The sequence below is a fragment of the Canis aureus genome, chromosome 36 (genome assembly GCF_053574225.1).
Source record: "Canis aureus isolate CA01 chromosome 36, VMU_Caureus_v.1.0, whole genome shotgun sequence".
In the NCBI taxonomy this organism is placed as follows: domain Eukaryota; kingdom Metazoa; phylum Chordata; class Mammalia; order Carnivora; family Canidae; genus Canis; species Canis aureus.
The window spans coordinates 6,808,588-6,829,724 of record NC_135646.1 but is presented as its reverse complement, the minus strand read 5'-3'; the positions used below and the strand labels follow the sequence as shown (position 1 = coordinate 6,829,724).

Sequence of the window (21,137 nt, the reverse complement as noted above, 5' to 3'; positions counted from 1 at the left end):
ATGTATGTGTCTTTGCATCTTGAAGGAAACCTAACTGCCATCCAGCAATGTTCTGTTCTCTGGCTGTCTCTCTGCCACCACCTTATTCTGTAACCTGGACTTAATCTCCTTCTAGCAGAACACAAAGTATATGCAAATCCATCATTCTTTCATCCTTCAACAGCTCCTTACTGAAGTATCATCAACTGAGTTTAGCTTACTGTCTTGCATATATTTGTAAAAGATGACTTACTACTGTCTGGTCTCTTAGAGAAATTAAAGGGGAAAAAAAGACCTCTAACAAATCCTCCCTAGATACAGAAACTTGCATGGGAAGGAGTGTTATGTGGGTTCAGATGCATTAGCAACATGGCCAGTGTTTTATTTTATTTTTTAAAGATTTTTTTTATTTATCTGACGCACAAAGAGAGAGCACACAAGAAGGGGGAGCAGGAGTGGTAGGTAGCAGGAAAAGGAGAAGCAGACTCCCCACTGAACAGGGAGTCTGATGTGGGGCTCAGTCTCAGGACCCTGGGATCATGACCTAAGCCAAAGGCAGACCCTTAACCAGCTGAGCCACCCAGGCACCCCAACGTGGTCAGTATTTTAAAGAATTCAGATTTTTTTTTTACCTATTTCTATTTAGAGGAAGCTAGATTTGTCTTTACTGAGAATGTTCTGTGTACAAATGGAAACCTTTCTGCCAGATGAGTTCACAGCAAAACTTTAGCTTTTGTGGTGTGCTGGAACCCAGACCCACAGGGCAAGCACAGTTCTTAAGGGGCCCTATTCCCTAGCTCCTTGTCTCCAGAACAACAGATAAATCAATCCAAAGACAAAGCAAGACAAGATAAGCAAAAGAGTCAGTATAAGAAGTTGAATGGAGGGTATAAAAGGAAGGGTGCAAGACAAGGAGAGAAGTGCCTGGAGTGGAGATGGGGATGGTATTCCTTATGACTTGGAAATCGAGAGGGTCTCTTCTTTGCAGTTAGACTCATTTAATCCTAATTATTCAAAATAACAGCATTCTTTTCCTTCCAAGATTCTCAAGAAGTGCATATGTTGTTTTTCTTGCCCTTTTTGGTGTATTTACCTTATTTATTACAATTTCAGGTTTTGTAGACTCTCACTCAGACACTTTTAGTAGGTTTACTTTTATCCAAGAATTTGCCTTTATAAAGATTGCTGCTTGTTTCCAGGAATGGGAGGATAAACAACATGACTTTGCTGGACCATTCCAGGTATCGAATGAAGATTTCCTTCCCATGTGACATATCTCTAGAAATTTTAATCAGTCGAGTCCTCTGGCCCATAGCTACTGTGTACTTGAGAAGCTAGAGACAGGGTAGGATGAAGGCCTGAGTTCAGAAGAGCCAATGCGACTGTCACACTAGCCTGGTTCACATTCAAGACGCATATAGGAGTGCTTGGAAACTAGGATAAGCATCTGCCTTTCTATCTGTGCTATGAACTCTATAGGCAGAACTAATTGAGTCTGGTGAAGAGAGATGTGATGGAAAAAAGCAATTTTGTTAATGGATTAGACATTAGAAAGCTCTGGATCAAAGGATTCCACATCATTAAACTCCCCAGGGAAGCATACTGTAGCTTCCTGAGGCAGGTGCCCAGGCTAATCTCTCAAAGATTTGCATTTTGGGGCAGATTTTACAAAAATGGTTTGAAACTGAAGTTATCCCTGGATCATCCAAAGAAAAGAACAAAACCTTTGTTGGTGAATCTAAAACTCGAACTCAATGAATAGAGCTGTGTGATGCTTCGTGTGCTTTGGTTCTTTGCAAGCCCCATGTAAGTAAGTGTCCATCTGAACACCAGCAATTAGCGACAAGTTGTTGAAAGGCTGTGTATATAAGGGGAGGATTTCTGACTATACACATGCATGCACTTATGGAGACATACAGGCACACCTGTGCACACACATGGCTTGCCATGGTCCCAGCACTGTGCTGCATGTAGAGATATAATAAAAATAGTGGAGTACCATACTATCAATCTATCATATTACCAATTCTTTGAGGGCAAAGACTAAAACAAGTCTTTGCCTTTCATGGTTAATAATGTGCTTATTTGGGACATTGAAGAATTGTATCTCTCTCCAGTCAACTTTCTAAAAATACCTCTAGAAGAGGAATTCAAATTTAGGAAACTTAAGGTCTTGGAAAAGTAGGGCAAGAGGATGAGATACTGAGAGATGAATCTACTTTCATAATTGTTGTATCATAGCAGGATGAATTAGAAGCATCTCCCCACTGCATACCAGCTGGGAGCCACTGATGAAAATAATCCCCTGGGAAACAGCACATTTCCACTCCCCTCCTGCCCCAGGTGCAGATCAAAGCAGCTCCTTAAGACCAGCGCTGCTCATTTGTGGTAATGGCAGCCCGAATGGGTTACTAGATTTGGTAAATATAAATATAGTTAAATCTGAATTTCAGGTAAACAATGAATAATTTTTTAGTATAAATATATATGTCCCATGTAAACAACAAGGTTCTCTCTGGATCATGCATGGAAATATTTCATGGGACCTCCTTATTCTAAAAAATTAATCACTGTTTATCTGAAATTCAAATTTAACTGGGCATCCTGTATTTTATCTGGCTACCCTAAATCAACATCCCTCTTCCAACCTTCTCTCCAAAAAAAGATATTCTTGTTCATTAAGAGGAACACAGTGACTCTATGGGCAAGTCCAGGTCTTGATGATGAAAAAATTTTATTAAGACTGTCCTCTCAATAAAAAATATATGCCCTTGTAAAAAAATTGTTGTCATTTAAAATTATTTTTAAAAGAAATGTGCATTTCGATAATTCAAGCTGCATAAGACACGTATAAAGAAAATTTTAATAATCTACTACTCACTGTTCTTCAATATCCTGTCCCCGCAGTGACCAACATTTACTGTTTGTTGTGTATTTGCACACATCTTTATTACACTCATACATTTATGTACTTACGTATAATTTTTTTTGAGTGGGATCACATTACTCCGAACTACATATGGGTAAGTTAGGGCTGACTAGTTAAAGGAACTGGAACATAACAGCTCTCACAGTGGACAATGGCAGATCAGCATAATTATTCTATAGTTCTCAGCCTTGACTGCAGACACACATTCCCTAGGACTTCTGTTCCTCCCGATACCCTTCCCTCTAGCAAGGTTGAGCTGCCTCTGACCTTTCCCACCTTCTTCTCTGATGGTCTAGTTCTCACCCCAAGGCACATGGACCTCCCTCAGCCACCCCTCCAGAACCTCCTCAGAGGCCTTCCCTATGAGGTCCTCCTAGGGCTTCGAAGGTTACAAAGAACTGGCATTAGATCACTTGGGTCCTATTGGTGATGAGAAGAGGGAGAAAGTAAAAGTGAAGAAGATGGATTGATCCCGAGGCTTGGACCATGGGATGATTCTCTCTCAGTTTCCATCCAACCGAAACCAGTACTTTCTCAATTCAGACTACTGGCACTAGAAAGGAGTTTGGGAATTCTTTCTTCAAAAGACCATCTCGTCAGTCATTTCTTTTGGAGGTACTAGGTTGACACTAGGATACACAGTGAGAAATATGGGATGGAAACATGGTGGTCAGTCAGTTGCACAGAGGTGAAGGTAGAGACAAGGTGGGACTTCCTTAAGAGACGTGGACTCCCAAGCATCAGTGGCCCAGATACAAGTATGTGTACACACATCCTTTGCCCTGCCCCCAAACTCTTTCTCCCTGAGATTGAAGCCTGCCTTTGCTTCTGGTAATTCCTATCTCGTTCCCACTTACACAGGCATTCAATCTCTCACTCTTACGCTTGGAAAACATTTGCAGATTGAGGGCTTGTTCTGTGGAGGGCACCAAAATACAAAGAAAATTGAGTCTGATGACCACACATTGGAGATTCTGGGTTTGCTGTCTTACGTTGAACCTCATAAGGTGGCCTATGTTAGTTTCTGACCTACAAATGGCCACTTTCTACAATTAAGCTTAATATTCTTGATGCACACACATACAGATTCTGGGGTTCATCTCAACATGGAACATTTGTTAAGGACACAGTTTCTAGTGCCAGACTTATTTTTTAGTAGTTCCAAAAATGTAAGTAAATTTTAACTTACCTCATCTGAGCTTCGTTTTCTTCATATGAAAATATAAATAATACTTCATGGAGCTGTCATGACGATTCTTTAATACTTTTCAAAAGCACTTAAAGGATTGCCCAGCACATAGTATATGCTCAATAAATGATAGCTGCCATGACCACTAATGCTGGGCACTGTTATCACTAGCATCTACAAAGCTCTAATATATGTAGTCTTGTTTCCAAAACAATAAAGGAGACCTACTTGGACCACAGTAAAATCTCTTGTTGTTATGCGCAGCCAGCAAAACTACCACCTTACCACCAGGGAAAAACGAACATCAAACCATAAAAACTCAACAAAAGTTCTTCAAAGAAAGCAATTAGGGGTTTTAGTGTTTCCCTTTCAGTGGAGAAGTACAGAATGGCAGTGGGACACAGAAGGGACACAGAAGATGGGATAGATGCAGGAAGAGAGGTGGCAGGCCGTACCGGCTTTGTTTCACTTTGGAGCAGGGTGGTAGGGTCCAGAGACTTGCCTGCTTATTCTGAATGAGCGCCAAGGGTTGAGCGCCTTTGCAAGGAGTCTGTGGTTGATTTTCGTGTTTGTGCAGGGAGAGTTTGGAGGCCACAGAGGCCGATGGACAGAGAGATAGCCGTGCCTGGATCCTGAGCGAGCTGCTGACAAGTGTCAATACTCTGGTGAGGACACATGGTTGATTCAACACAGGTTGCTGGGCCCCAAAGTCAGAATTTAAAGAAATCCTTGGTGTCATTAACAGTTTTCTGGCAGAAGGCTGCATTGGAGGCCTGGCTATGCCAACCCACCTAAGATCTCTCATGCCAATGCCGGGTATGCTTTGAACCTGCACCTACAGAGAAGCTGCAGGCTGAGTGCCCCTTCCCTGTCATCACCAGAGGCCACCACAATCAGTCTGGTCAATCACTCCAACAACCAAAGGGTTGTTTGCAAGAGAGAGAAGGAAACGAAGGAAAATCAGACAAACAGGTGTTGGACTAGATTGGTTGACAGATCCAAAGGTGTGATCCAGAGGTGCCAAAAAGATGCATAAGACCAAGGCAAGCAGGGCCCTGGGCACAGGTGGGATCAAATCTCCTTTAACATTTAAAATTTGCATGGCACAGGGCCAAGCCTTTTACTCTGTACCTCAGTTTCTCCATCAAGAAATGGTGATAAAATCTGCCTTGCAAGGTCAAAAAGAGATGGTGAACATGCCCTGTCCAGTGCACATTAGTTTCCTTCTAGAAAGCCACTCTAGGAAAGAGCCAGCAATTCTGACCCTGGCAGGCACACACAGCCAGCCCTGCCTTGTGAAAGCATGTTCCTCCCACACTCTCCCTCGCTGCCTCACCCTGTCCTTTCTTTCTGGCTTTTCCCCAGAAGGCCCCAGGGCTCCTAGGCCAACTGCCAAACCACAGGACACCGTGATTGGCTTTCAGGGACCCTTTCTCTCCCTCACCCCTCGTCAGCCCCTTCCAACACCATCCCCCATGCAGTTGTGCTCAGGGCTCCCTCCCTGGAGGGTAAGGCCCCGTGGCCGTACAGTTATGCCAGCACTTGCAGGGGGATTCATCTGAAACCACCATCAACAGTCTGTGTTTATTTGGGGCATGCACAGGAGCCAAGGGCTATGAATGGAGCTACATTCCAGAACTCTCGATGATTCCCATCAGGCTATGTCAATCAGGCCCTTTACCTGGAAGGAAGCTAGGCTTTCTCTTACAATTCCTCAAAAAGGGGACCACACACTAGCTGCAGCCTGGAATTCTTTTCACTCACTGACAATGGAGCACAATCCCGTGCCTTATCAAAGATGGAAACTATGGAACAATGAGAAATGGTGGCACCAAATCTTACGTATCCACAGTTGCAAGGGATGGGAAGGCTTCTTCATTTTAAGCTGTTTAATGTTTCAACTTTTTTTTGAAGTATAACCTACACAGAGAAGTGTGCAAAGTTTAAAGGCAGAGCTGGGAGTGGGTGGCCAGGCCAGAATCAACGCTTGCACTGGGCTCTGACTTTTTCTGACTTTTTTTGCCCTGTGCAGCCTCTTTTAGCACAAGAATGGAGAATATAGCTTAGTAACTTATTCGTGTGGCCATTACCACCAGCCTGAGCCAGAGGCAGCTCCCACCAGCTCGGGAGAGCGTACAGAGCTCCCATCTCCGCATTCAGAGTCCTCGCACTGGGACTTGAAGTCAGCACCAAAGATGAGAGTGTTTACACCACAGAAACCAGGACTTCTGTCCCCTGGAGAGATCATTGTTAGATTTATCAACATTTATCAACAAATCCCTACTAGCCACCCCCCTAAACTGTGAACAAAATTGAAGAAAGTTTTTGATTCACCAGGGCTTAATCAATCCCTTCAATTTCTCAGGAAAAAAAAAAAATCCATTCCCCAGCATCCTCAGAGCACGCAGTGTGGACTATCTTCCTTCTGGAAACACTCCGACATTGAACTGCTATACCTCACCCTTTCTCTTTTCTGTTTTCTGTTAAATGATTGCTGCCCTTTCTTCAAGTGTGTGTGTGTGTGTGTGTGTGCGTGTGTGTGTGTGATTCCCCAGAGAGACATCAAGGCGGATGATGTGCAAACCCCACCTTGTCTTGGCAGGACAGCTCCAAAGCCTCCAACAGCATCCATGGCCCCCTGGATGCAGACACTTCCCAACGCTGTCCCTCTGTCAGCTGGCTGCTCCTACCCCTATGCCTTTCTCAATTCGTTGCATGCACGTTCTGACCTCAGACTGCCCTGGGGACCAATCAGAGACCTATGACCTTGGGGCAGCAGGCAAGAAGAACCAAGGGACAGCCCCCTCACTACCCTGGCTCTCAGGCCCTCCCCTGTTGCTGGGCAGTGTGGGTCAAATGATGGGCCCACCCCTTCTCATTCGGTGGATTGGTTTCTAGGCACATGATGTTCCTTTCTGCAGCTTGGCTGCATAGGGAAACTTTTTTTTTTTTTTTTTTCACCCAAACGAGAGGGGGTGGGCCGAAACACTGAAGCAATCTTTTAAAGACTCTCCACCTGACCTCTGTCTGAACATATAATTAATCTCCAGAAAAAGCAGCTCACTGATGGGTCCAGGCTGTGCCTTGCAGATCGGGGGCCGGGAACGGAGCCTGTGGATTTATGAGGTGACGTCAGTTCAGAGACCAGCAGGCAGGGCTTGAGCTCTGTTTTACACACTCCCCGATTGTTTTAACGGGTCTGCTCTTGAAGGACTCCAAATCTCTCCCCGAGCTAAGCTTTATTAAAATGGCAAAGATGGAGAGGAATGCTTTTCCTGAGAAATCAGCTTATTTAGGCTCTGCTTTCTCCCCTCTCCCCCTGACTACAGGCAAGTGCTCCTGGAGGGAAGGAGGAAGAACTGAGAAGTGCAGGCAGGTACATGCTTAAGGCCTTAAACTCTCACATTGTGTTAACAGCTATTCATGGGTTGGGCTTGAAAGAAATGGATGGATTCTCGATCTGACCAATTTAAATAATGCCTGAGAGAGAGCTAAGGGGAGGATTTATGGCCTTAGTAACTAAAAGACACACCAGAGTTTAGCCTGGAGGCTGGGCCTCTGCACTCGGCCAATCAGAGTGCAATTCAGAGGACCAGAGAAAACTTGGTTTAAGAAATGAAGGGGGTGCGGCTCTGTGACTTGGGGGGAGGCAAAGCTTTTGTCCTTGAAATAAGACCAGAGAGAGAGTGAAGGCCTTGAAGTAGAAAGTATACTTCCACTTTACGTTTATTACATGTATCATGTGTCTGCTTGTTACATACACACGTATGTGTATGATACACACGCACATCGCATACCCAGTCTCTCTGTATGTAGACTAGATGTATACACATCTTTCTCTAAAACTAAAGAAATGTCAAGGCAGACTTATGTATATTTAGAATTTCAGAAACATATGTTAATTATTGAGGTGAAAAGCCTGGAAGGCAGGAAATACTTCATTTATGGGAACAGAATAAAGATAATTGTTGCAATTTAGCAAGATTTTTGAGAGATGGTGATAGTAAAGGAATAATAGCAGGGAAAAGGAGAGGAGTTAGTTGAAAAGTGAGAGATGGGTGCATTAGGAGTGAGTGCATGTATGTGTGTGTGCGTGTGCGTGTGTGTTGGACACACTTATAATGGGGCAGCAGCCAATGAAGGAATGGGAAAGGCAAGGAAATGTCTGGAACATTATGCCTCAGCCCCAACAACCCTCCTATATTTATATCAGATCTACAAAAGGTCGATCAACCTAGCTAAGATTTAACAGGACAAATAAGTGACAAATCCAACCAGCTCAGTCTAGGTTAAATTGAATTTGAATTCAATCATTTTTTATTCTAAGAACCATCTCTTTCCACTATTTCATATTCTAGTGGCAACTACTATGCAGTCAACACTGAGTATGACAGATGCAAAGGTCTCTAGAGCTAGAACCAAGAAAGGTTGGGAGGATAATTTGGATGAGACTTTTGTCATCTCAGTCTTTGTAAAGTGAATCTCTTGATGGCTTGGCCCAACTGCTTTGGCACCCCTCTCTGTCCTCACTGCTCTATAGGCCCTCTTAGGAACCTCTCTCAAGGTCAAAGAGGACAACCTTTCAAGACAGAGAAGGACTAGGCTTTGGAGGCCTGAAGAACAGAGGCCATGACTGCTTCACTTAATGTCTGCTACTCCAGCATTGTGTCTGGCACAGGTAAGACTTTAGGAAATCTTTTATAGAATCGAACAGGTCTCTGCCATGTGGAAAGCATAGCAAGATAAGGCCTGCCTTCTAGAATTTCGTAATCTAAATAAAACTGGATTTCCACCCAGGGAGAGACGACTAGAAATAACATGATATATCATCAAATTGAGAGACTTTGAGAGGAGCATATATCAAATAGAAAGAACCCTGACAGATAAAATCAGATTTTTTTTCTTTCTTTAGCCCAAAGGCCATATCATCTCAGAGTTAAGGCAGCCTCTTTGAAGAAAATTTCATGTTCTTGGCATAGGCTCCAGATTCATTCTTCAAACTATTTTTCATAACCCCACCCACACATGGGGTTATGAGGGAGAGTACACAGCTGATGCCTTCAAGGAACTTAGAGTCTAGTGAGAAAACAGATATATAAATACTGCCACAAGGAGTAGCTTGATAAAATAATTGAGCTGTATGTACATACAGGTTAAATGGCAGAAGAAATAAGTAATTCTGCCTCCAAACATTAGGAAAGGCTTAACAGACAAGATCACGCTTAAACCAAGACTTGATGGAACTTCCCCTGGGAAAGGGGCTCTACTGGTAGAGGACGCTGTGTGCAATGACGCAGAAGGGCAGAGAATCTGATACCCTGAGATAATTGTTTAAGTGTCAAACCTGGAATTAAGAGGTAAATAACACCATGGAGGCATAAAGGGACTTGATCACCAATGGCCTTGTGAGTCATGCAAAGAACACATTTTTATCCTGTAGGGGAAAGAATAGGAGTCTTTGGGAACTCTTCATCAGCAGGGTGACATGATGAGACTTGCGGGTCATGATGAGAAGTCAGTCATTGTATATTGTCTGCTCAGTGGCTGCAAACAAGAAGTAGTTTGGATGAGTTTCCCCCAGGTCTTCCACCATGCTTTCTGGCCTTAGTAATGACATCTTGAGCATAATTTCCTGATGGCCAGTTTGGGGTCATTTTCAGTTATTGAAATGCTCCAATTTAAAGCTATAATCTCATATTCCATTTAAGGATTTCCTCTCTCCTCTTTGTGATTAGAGGAACCAGAAGAGGGGTTCCTGCCCCAGGCCAACCTATCCCTCTTCCTATTCAAGGCTCTAGCCTGTGCCAGATGTCGGAAGACAGAGAAAATAAGAGCATCTTGCTTAAGTAGTAGTCTCTGTTGTAGTTGTCTTTCCCATGGCCATTTGTGCCTTTCTCACCAATATGGCTGATAGTAGACGCCTTCCGTCGGCTGACACTCCAGTACTTCCTCTTCACCCCTTCAGAGGAAGGAGATTCATATCAGTTGTCCAGTTTAGAGAGATTGGTCTCCAGCTTCTTATTTCCAAACAGCACTTTCCCTTACCTGCTCGATGTCACCACCTATTGCTGCTGGGAGCCAGGGCACATTGGTCACCCTCCCTGAGTGGAAGAGAGCAGAAAAGACAGCCAAACAGCAGGTATGTAGCTCCATTCTGTGGTGGACACTTGACCCAAAGAAATCTTATGTCTCCACGGCAACATAAAAGGAAGGAGGGCAGATTCTCTTCTTCTCCATCCAGTCTTCTTTTTCCCTGCTGGAGGTGAAGGTGGGGGTTGAAGAGAGATGCATGCAAGGAAGTTTGTCAACTTCATCAAGTGTGCTACCCAAGAAACCTCTAATGAGAGACTGGAATCCCAGGCTTTATTTCTTGGAGCATCCAGAGTCTCAAAGAGTTGTTGTCTTGGTAGCTCTGTCACTTGGCCTAGGAAAGAGGCCAGTCCCCATCCAGTTGATAAGTCACTGAAATGATGATTCCTCCCTTGACTTCTCCCTTGTCTTATATAGATTTGGGGCCAAAAGGGGAAAGGGAGGAGTGTTGAGATATTGGAGGTAAGTGGGCTAGAAGTGAGATGACAGGGAAAGTTCCTGTTTCATAGCATCTACTTGGAGGTAATGTAGAAAATAGATAGAAGCATGTTCTAGCCATTGTCCAGCTCAGAGATGGTGGGAACAAGAACTAGGAAAGTGAGGAGAGACAGGAAGTAATGGGAAGTAAAGGGAAGAAATTCTTAACCCTTGACCCTAGACGAGGTTACATATATTAAAACCAGAGCTAAAAATAGCCGCCAGATCACAAAGTGCCTAGAAGTAGGGTGACATAGGATAAAGGCAACAAAAGGAGTGTGTATGCACCATATCAACAAATGTGGTGGGGCAAGGAATGTACTAGAACTAAGAAGCCACTTCTATCTGATAAGGATGTACTTAGTGATGTTACTAAAAGGACAAGCCTCTTCTAAGGGTTTTAAGAACACCCAAGTAACACTGTGAGGGAATCTAACTAAGTATATCATTTTTCAAAACTGTATTCTTCAATGCTGAATACTGGTGCCTGATTCCCCTGGATTCAGCGGGGGAGGTCATGTTTAATAAAAATAAAGCCATTACTGATCGATTTAGTATCTCAAGACCCGAGTGTGCCTGAATCTACCCTTTCCTAAACTCACACTCCCTTGGTAAGGAATTTTCTTGCATTTAAAAATATGTAGGGTAGGGATGTCACTTAAGGAAAAAAGAATACATAGACATAGTCAAATTTTCCTGAATCTGCCCAGGTGTTTGATTTCAGGTTCTGTGTTTGCAGAATATTGCCACCCACCTACCTGCCTAGAATGAATATTCATGCTCTCTTTTTGCAAAAAGTCAATTATTTCTAGTTTTGCTGTCAAGATGGTAGCTAAATTGGTATTTGATATTCGATCCCATAGCACAGTACCTGGCACCGCTGTGGGTGAAGCAGAGTACAGAGCCTGGTCTCAAATACTCTCTATTATTATTGGACCAGACCTCTGCTAACACAGGGGTATAGAGTCCCTCTCTCCCACCCAGCCTCTGCTAACCACATGGTCTAAGTCCTTGAGCATGTCAGAGAAGGGGCTTGGTGGAAGGGCTCAGATAATGTGTTTATTCTTTCCCAGACACCCTCCTCCCATCCTCAGCTTCAAATCCATTTATCTCCCCCTGTAAAGTGCTTATTGACAGAGAACTTGAGTGCTCAGAATGGTGCCAGCTGAAGACGGGCCTCTCCAAACAGAGCAGTCATGCTTTCCCTTGATCTCCCCAGGCTGAATCCAAAGCAGTCGTGTTTCTGTCTCAACCTCAAGGATTAGCTCAGGGACTCCCCCTCCTCCCACCACCAACCGCTTTCTTGGGTCGTTGATTTTTCAGAGAGAAATGCCTGCGGTAGAGGCATGAAATAGCACTGCTCAGCCTCAAGAAAGGGTTTGCAAGCTCATTCAGCCAGAAAGTAATTTTACTGGGTCTCCCAGAGAGCAGCTGCTCCACCTACATTTGCAAACACTCTCTTACATGCATTCTGTGTTTTTAAGTCTCCAATTCTGACTCTTTTGTTAGGTTAAGAGTATGAGTTTCCAAGTATGCAACAAAGAAAGTCCAGCTTAGCACATGCTTTTGAGCTGAATGCCTGGTTTCATGTAGACTGCAGCCTGATTTCTCTTGGGTCCCTTCTACCCTAGCCAGATACTCATTAAATGATCTGGGATGGTTAAAGTCTGTCATCAGACTGGATTAGGAACAATCTCCCTTCCATAGAACAGCAGGACCAAGTGACCTCCAGCTTCACGTTCCCCTGAATGTTACCATCAAGCAGAATCTTCATTCATTGAAAAAAAAAAAATCCAGCAGCAGCTACTGTTAGTAAGACATTGTGCGAGAGTCCCATGGTTATACAAAACAACCCCCACCTTGAGGAGCTCAAAATCTAGAAAAGACGCCAAGAAGCTCAATGTGGCCTTTTGTTCATAGATGAGGCAGAGATCTAGATTCAAACTCAGATCCTGTCACTTATCGGGCTATCTTGAGAAAGTCACTTAACCTCTCTATATCTCAGTTTTCTCATCTGAAATGTGACTGATAATCATTAATTGTCAATATAATTGACAATATACAGAAAAATACTATGAAGATGAGGCCCCATTTATTCTGACAGATGTATAAGGAATGGGGATATACCTATATCATATATAGGTAGGAAGCTAAGTAATAATAGGCAATGAAAACCTGAACTATATAATTACTATTACTGTACTATTACTATACTACATTAATTACTATACTACTGGGGATCCCTGGGTGGCTCAGCGGTTTAGCGCCTGCCATAGGCTCAGGGCATGATCCTGGAGTCCCCGGATCAAGTCCCGCATCAGGCTCCCAGCGTGGAGCCTGCTTCTCCCTCTGCCTCTCTCTCTCTCTCTCTCTCTCTCTCTGTCTCTCTGTCTCTCATGAATAAATAAATAAATAAAATCTTTTAAAAAATAATAATAATTACTATACTACTATTATTACTATACTAATTCCTATGCCATACAAATTACTATACTATTACTATACTATACTGTTTCTATACTATATTAATTACAAAACTATTACTATTAATATACTATAGTGGGCAGCCCGGGTGGCTCAGCGGTTTAGCTCCTGCCTTTGGCCCAAGGCCTGATCCTGGAGTCCCAGGATCGAGTCCCACATCAGGCTCCCTGCATGGAGACTGCTTCTCCCCCCACCTGTGTCTCTGCTTCTCTCTCTCTCTCTCTCTGTGTCTCTCATGAATAAATAAATAAAATCTTAAAAAATATACATATACATATATATTTACTATAGTATACTATACATATACTATATTACTATAGTATATAGTAATATAGTAATAAATAAATAATAAATCTGAGCTATTATATATATGTTTATATACTATAGTAATGTGAAGAGAGAGAGGCCCACCAACTTAAAGAGATATTGTAGTAGTAAAATCAACAGGTTTTGACACCCATTAGATAGAATAGACAGTTGAAAAGGAGTGAAAGCCAATCCCCAGGGTTGAGTCTTGGCAAGTTGGAATGATAGGATCATTACTATTAATTAGGAAGTCAGAAAGACAAACTTGTTTGTGGAAGAGTGTGACAAACTTGATGCTTACCATGCTGAGTTTGAGGTGCTATCAGAACGTCCTGATTGGGACACCTACCTGGCAGCTGGAAATTACATTCAAGGGAAAAGATGAATTTTGGAGATACAAACTTAAAAGTCATCAGCAAAGAGGCATAGCTGAGAGCCTGGATTAAGATGCCCAGACAAAAGGTGAATATAAAATCTTAGACTAGGTGTGCATGTAGGGTTCTGGTCACTTGTCATTCTGTAGCTATCAAAAGGAGAGAGAAGAGTCCCTTTCTTCAAAGACAATGCATCAACTAGCCTATCAACCTAAGTATCTCAGAAGCTATTATGAATGTCATGGTGAATTGATTTATTAAACCATCATTCGTTGATTTTTCTCTTCAGTGAAATGAATCACATCAATTCACATGAAGTCTGGTCAACCCAGAGTGAGAAGATTAAACTGTCTCTAGAAAGGACGAATACCCACCATTTGCTTCAACGTGGATGGAACTGGATGGTATTATGCTGAGTGAAGTAAGTCAATCAGAGAAGGACAATCATCATATGGTGTCACTCATACGGGGAATATAGGAAATAGTGAAAGGGATTATAGGGGAAAGGAGAGAAAATGAGTATGAAAAATTAGAGAGGGTGACAAAACATGGAGACTCCTAACTCTGGGAAATGAATAAGTGGTAGTGGAAGGGGAGGCAGGTGGGAGGATGGGGTGACTGGGTGACAGGCACTGAGGGGGCACTTGACAGGATGAGCACCAGGTGTTACACTATATGTTGGCAAATTGAACTTCAATATAAAATATGCATATTTAAATAAACAAACAAACAAACAAATTGTCTCTAAATAGGAAAGCTTAGAGGGATCCCTGGGTGGCACAGCAGTTTGGAGCCTGCCTTTGGCCCAGGGCGCGATCCTGGAGACCTGGGATCGAATCCCACATCGGGCTCCCGGTGCATGGAGCCTGCTTCTCCCTCTGCCTGTGTCTCTGCCTCTCTCTCTCTGTGACTATCATAAATAAATAAATTTAAAAAAATAAATAAATAGGAAAGCTTAGGACCAGATGCTGAAGTGGAGCTAGAAAGTCCAGCAATACTCAAGTCCAAGGTAGCTAGTCTGGTCACCTCTCTCCAGTGTGCTCCACTAATGACCTTGAAGCCTGGAATGTTAGAGTCCTTTAACATTCAGGGTCCATCATCTGGCCTAGAAGTCTTTATCAGAACTGCTCTTCTCACCTGTTCAACCATGCCAATCCACACTGGTTCTGGGCCTCTGAAAGAAGTATCTTCAAATTCCTGAATTATTGTCATGACTCCAACCTGTTTTTCCATTTTCCCCTCTCCTTTGGTCAACTCAACAAATTCCCTGTTTCCTCTCAGTGTTACCTGATTAACATTGTTTTATATTAGTGACACTCTTTGATGTTACTCAAGCCCACCTCCTGTCATGCCCTTGTTCTAAAAGCCTCAAGAGTTCCTTATTGCCCAATCTCTTTATGTAAACTCTTCACCTTGGCATTCAAAATCTTCCCCAATATTACTTACTCTCAACTACCTGTGATTTATATTCCAGCCAAACAGGACCCTTGGTGATTCTTAAACTTCATCCACATGTCCATACTTGAGACCAGTGCTGAGTCCCAAACTGAAATCCAATCCACACTTCATGAAGCAGGTGGTTTTTACACCCACATCTTGAAATCTATTTCTATTCCCTGAGCTAGACATAAACTACTCTAGGATCCAGTAGAATGAAGGGGCCAAACGCTTGAATTCTAAAAATGAACTGTACCGTTCAAATCCCAACTATACTATTAGCTGACTGTGTGACCACAAGCAAGTCACTTTGCACTCTACATCTGTTTCCTGATCTGGGAAATGGGGAATATTAATCAGATATTAAATGAGATGATACATATTTAATCTGGCACATGGAATCCTATAAGCATGCAGCAAATCTGAGCTATTATAGCAGACGCTGTTGATAGCCCACCCATAACCCCCTGGTATTCATCTCTACAGTCTCAAGGCTGTTTATGGAAAACATCTGTGACTCTGTGTAGTCATGAGAACATGCTCAGCCCTCACATAGGATGGAATAGAAGTATCTGAGATCTAATCCCCTGAGAAGCAGCTCTCAACCGATGACAGATGGAGAATTAGTAGATGAATATGCCTTGTTTAGAATAACTCTGAAGCATATTCTAGATAGAGAGAGTATGGTGTCTATATTGCCTCAGAGTTCCCAACCAGACTGTAATGCCAGTTGCCCTTAATGGTAGCTAGCTTATATGTACCTTTAACAGTTTTCTTCCTTCTTTGTCTTACTCTCTACTGTTCCACATTTGTTTCCTGGGATCCTCTCCCAAATAAACCTAAAGGACACTTGAATTCTTATCTCAGGGTCAGCTTCAGGAGGAATCTAAAACCATGACAGCTCTTACCATTGGAGATGACTTCTGAACCCACCAATGAACTTTGTTTGCTTTGGTCTTCTGGTCATTAGAATTTACCTTCATTAGACCTGGAATCCAATCAAAAAATTAAGGAGGGTGCAAACAACTCTAAATTCCCATGCACCCTTCACACAGAAGTTATTTCAGTCTACATTTGGAGAACAAAGAATAAAGGGAGATTCAGAAGTTGTTTAATGAATATAAAAATAGAACAAGAACAACTGATGGTCACTACAAGTGTTTGACAAACTTTTGTGGTCTGACACACCCTTCCTCATAAGGATGGACCTACCTGAGTACAACTGCAGCCACTCATGATCCACATCTCTCTACTTCTCCCCGTGAGGTCAGGACTCCCCACCCTCCTTCAGCTAGATCCTATTGGGCCCTCATCATTACCTCATCGCATTTTCTCCTCCCAATGTACTTGCGTAACCTTTTAATTTTCCAAATATGGAAAATATTTTATAGGGATTACATTTTAGGCAGGCTCCTTCCTGAAGACCTATAAGTTCTCACTCTAATCTTATTAGCACATTCCTCAGATCTCACTGTGGGGTGGGTGACTTTCAGGAGACTTTTCTGTAGCTGACTAATCCAGCCATGGGGTGTGGTTTCTATTAACAGCCAGTCAGGGAAATCTTCTTTCCTAAACTTCTGTCTTGACCCCTTCCTGAACTCTGCCTCCTAGATCTTGGGGTTTGTGTTATGTGGAAGACAAATTCTAGGAATCAGTGAACTGTGAACTAGAGCTCTCAGATTATCAACAAGTAAAGAAGAATTACTCTCAGAAGGCTTCATAAGATTTGTGATCATGAACTTGGGAATTGCTAGAGCCTTCACGCTACCAGCAATACCTTTCAAAAGTATCCTTTTACAGTAGTGTTTCTCAAAGGGTGATCCGTGGACCAACTATACTAGAAGGGCTTCTGGTGCTGCTTAAAATGCAGATTTCTGGTCCAGCTCAGCACACTGAATCACAGTCTCCCGTGAAGGTTCTGCCATTTGCATTTTTTATGAGCTCCACATTGTTAAGGTGACCAATTCATCCCAGTTTTCCCAGGACTGTTCTAATCTTAGTGTTCACAATCCCATGAACTTTTTTGGCCCTGGGACAGTTGGTCACCCTGTGGGCGCATCTTTTGCACACTGAATTTTTAAGCTTCTTACTGACTGCAAGGTAAGCCATGATGACACAGTTGCTACTTTTACTTGGTAGAAGTCTCTGAGCCCTTGAGGTGGCTTTAATCCACTGTGATATTGGAGTGTGGGATCTTGGTGAGAAACCTCTGTGAAGGCATGAGTATGAGGAGACCTACAGGGTTTGTTTCACTACTTGCCCTTTCTTTTGAACCTCAGTTGCTGAGAGTTGAGCTTGGTCATGAGTTCTCAGTTAACCATTTTCTTCTGTGTCTGCAAGGCCCCACTCTGGATTTATGCAGTTATTTATTCTCACTTTTCCTCCACTCTCCATGCCCAGTAGGCACACATTGCCATGAATTGGTATATACCCTTGAGTTTGTTGTATCCTTAAAAAACATGTATGCTTTTTTTAAGGCTTCCTCTGTATTTTAATTTGCACAAATTGCAAATTAAACTGCAGACTTCATCCCAATTCTTACCCTTTTTTGTTAAGTACTGTATTTAATACTGTGTGGTCCTTTACTTTGTCACTTCCTCTGGTGAGCAGCTCCTAAAGTGGCTCTAGCCTGTTGGTACTCATGCCCTGTGCAATCACCTCATCTGACATGTGAGCCAGACCTAGTGACCTGATCCTAATAAACAGAATGTGGCAAAAGTGATGGATATCACTTACAAGATTGTTACAGCTCCATCTTCCTCTCTTGCTTTCTTATTTTGTTCACTCTGATGGAAGCCAGCTGAAATGTTGAGAGCTGCCTTCTACAGAGGCCCAAATGGAAGCCTCTTTCCTGCTAACAACTAGCAAAGAATTGAGGTCCTCAGTTCAATAGCACAAAAAAACTGAATCTTGCCAACAGCTTGTGAGTGACTTTGGAAGTAAACTTTCCCCCAGTCCAGTCAAGCCTTGAGATGACTAAAGCTCTGGATTTCACTTTATTGCCCTTTTATGAGAGGTCCTAAGCCAAAGAACCCAACTTGGCTATACTGGCCCTGGACCCATAGAGACTACAAAATAATAAATATTTGTTGCTTTAAGATCCTAAATTTTGAGTAATTTGTTACCCAGCAATAGATAGCTGATACACTTCTAATCATTGCTCAGTATCCATACTATGCTTCTACCACACGAACTTGTCCATTTCCTAAAGATGGACATCTAACTGAATCTAATTCCCATTATTACAAACACTACCACTATGAAAATCTGGAGCAAGATCCTCTTCTGTACCTGTATGAGTAGTTCCTTGGGAGGTATATGCACAGTAGGGCTACTAGGAAAGACCCAGAGACTAGAAAAATCTTTAGAGCAATACTTTCAATTTCTTCAATTCCTAAATTATTTTGCATAGTTTTAAGATATTTTTTCCCTGAAACATTTTGTTCTATAGGTGTATAGTCCTTGGGGAAAATAAAGAGACCCCCCCGCCACATGCACACACCCTGATTAATGGATATTTTACACGTGGAATGATGGGTCAAGGAAGAGTCACAGTAGTCTGTGGAAAAACCTGGACTGCTGGTGTTTTGTCTTAAAAAGACACTCAGGTATGTTGCTCCTTTTGTGACCCAGGCTGACTAATTCATGCTGGGCTTCAGACATGAGGGTCTAGGAGTAGGAGGGAGGGCTCGTTCAAAGCTGAGTGGACACATCTATAACCATTAAAACAATGTTTCTCTGTTTAGATTTAGTAAATGGTCTCAAGTTCCTGGAAATGTGTGCAGAGACCCTGTGGCCAAGAGAAGATCTATCATTTTATTCTTTAGAGTAGGCTGAAATATATTTGGAAGTCATCGGACTGTGGCTGTCCTACATCAAAAGGCATTTCATAACAAAACATCATCATGCCCCATTTATAGAAATAGCATGCTGTGTTTTGGCTGCTGTGGGCAAATAAAATATGTTCTTGTAACATAAACAGCCTCACCTTACTTCTAAAACTAAAGGGCCATAAAAGATTTATTTAAACAGGCTTTTGACATATAGAGACACATATAAAACATGTTAAATATATACATATGTATTCATACATACATGCGTGGATGGATGGGTAGATAGCATACACAGGAGATATTGTCATAAATGGACTTTGAAACATGATAGATAATATTGGGAGAGAGAATAGCAGAGTCAAAAGGGACTCTGTAAAAATGTAGTCCATGCACCTTATTTTACAAAGGAAGAAACAGGTCCAGAAGAAGTGACATGTCCAAGGCCTATGGCATGCCAGAGGCAATGTAAAAAAGAACCTGAGCATCCAACTGCTCATTAGTGCCATCCCATACACTCACAATTAACATAAATTTAAATCATTTGAAAATTGAAAATGAGTTTTGTTTTGTTTTTAATTTCTCTTGAATTTACCGATGGTGAAATTTCCAACAAATGGATAATGCTCAGGTAGATAAAGCATGTGTTGATTTTAAAATATATCCACAAATTCTTGATATTTCCCCTTCTATTTGTGTGAACTGGATTTAGTAACTCATGCCTACAGACCAGAATATGGCAGAAATGACAGTCTATGGCTCCTGAGACTCGATCATAAGTGAAGCAGCATCCTCCTTATTCTGCCTTGACCACTCCCTCTGGGGGCATCACCTGCCAAGACTGGCCCTCTACCTCCATGTGATGAGGACCTGAGGCCTCCAATCCATAACTGTGTGAGTGCGCCACCTTGGAATCAGATTCCCCAGCTTTGGTCAAGCCTTCAGATGACTGCAGCCCCAGCTCCTATCTTGACCACAACTTCATAAAGGATCTCAAGCCAGAACCATCCAGCCAAGTCCGTCTCAAATTCCCAACACACAGAAATTCTGATAAAAGTTTTGCGTTTTAAGCCACTAAGTTTAATGTGTCATACAATAGGCAGGTAGTACTGAGCATTAACCTGCCCCCCGCCTTAAATTATCGTCATGAAAGCAGCTACCTATTTTATTAAAGAGTAAAACTAGCCTATTGGAGAACATTCTTTCTACCAAGACCTGAGCACTTGAGATTCAACAAGAAGAGGATACAAAAGTAAGGGCTTTCTGGTTTCCCACTGACTACCTGTGTCTGGTCTGCAGCTTAATAACCCTGGTCGTTTTATCAGAGCAACCCTGCACGTGACTGACAAGTCAAGAAAGGTATCCCTTCTCAGGGCCTCACTCTGGAGATTTTGGGAAAATATTTAAGATTTAGACCACATTAAAATATTCATAAGACCTGAATTTTAGTTCCAGCTCCACCCAGATCTTGGATGTGTCACCTTAGCAAAATTCTTTTCCCTTTGTAATTCTCAAGTTTGAGCTTTCTCAATAAAGGAACAATTATTAAGGTCCCTTCTTGTTCCCTCATATTGGCTAGTCAATGCATTATCAAAAGACCCCAGCCAATAGTTGGCCAGTGTGCCAGGAATTGAGCATAGTTTGACTAGTCTCCAAACCTCATAATTTTCCTGTGAAGGTGACTTGTCTTGTGAATTCCTCCATAAAACAAGAAGCCTGAAGATGCTGGCTACCGTTAAATGACTCATGGATGATTCTCTCTGCTTTACCAGAATTTGTAGTCTGCTTTCCTTCATCTTCTTCCTGCCTTCCCTTAACTCTGTCTGCATATTAAGTCTTTTCGGCATGGGCTCATCAGTGACATTAAATGGAAAAAAACTGCTAAGCAAATACATACCTGTGGAACTGTGGAAAGATGATGTTACTCAAGAAGACTGAACTTTAAGCCAGATGCCTAGAGGTATATCGACTTACCCTTGCCACTCACTGGCTGTGTAGTAGATAAGTCACCTCACTCATCTTGACCTCAACCCCTTCTTCAT

General features: G+C 42.4%; 2 long non-coding RNA genes across 2 annotated transcripts in view; one reads left to right on the top strand and one right to left on the bottom strand.

Annotated features, from left to right (window-relative positions):
- LOC144305976 (uncharacterized) overlaps window positions 1–6,806 on the bottom strand; it is a 35,607-nt gene extending 28,801 nt beyond the window's left edge. Inside the window, exon 1 of the long non-coding RNA XR_013373007.1 lies at window positions 6,687–6,806. This is a non-coding gene — a long non-coding RNA (uncharacterized LOC144305976). The remainder of the gene's footprint in view (window positions 1–6,686) is intronic.
- A 415-nt stretch (window positions 6,807–7,221) lies between these two features.
- LOC144306006 (uncharacterized) lies at window positions 7,222–19,600 on the top strand. The gene is made up of 6 exons (XR_013373040.1): window positions 7,222–7,473; window positions 8,638–8,775; window positions 10,130–10,236; window positions 14,118–14,249; window positions 18,717–18,873; window positions 19,012–19,600. It is a non-coding gene; the product is annotated as an uncharacterized LOC144306006 (long non-coding RNA).
- The last annotated feature ends 1,537 nt before the right edge of the window (window positions 19,601–21,137 follow it).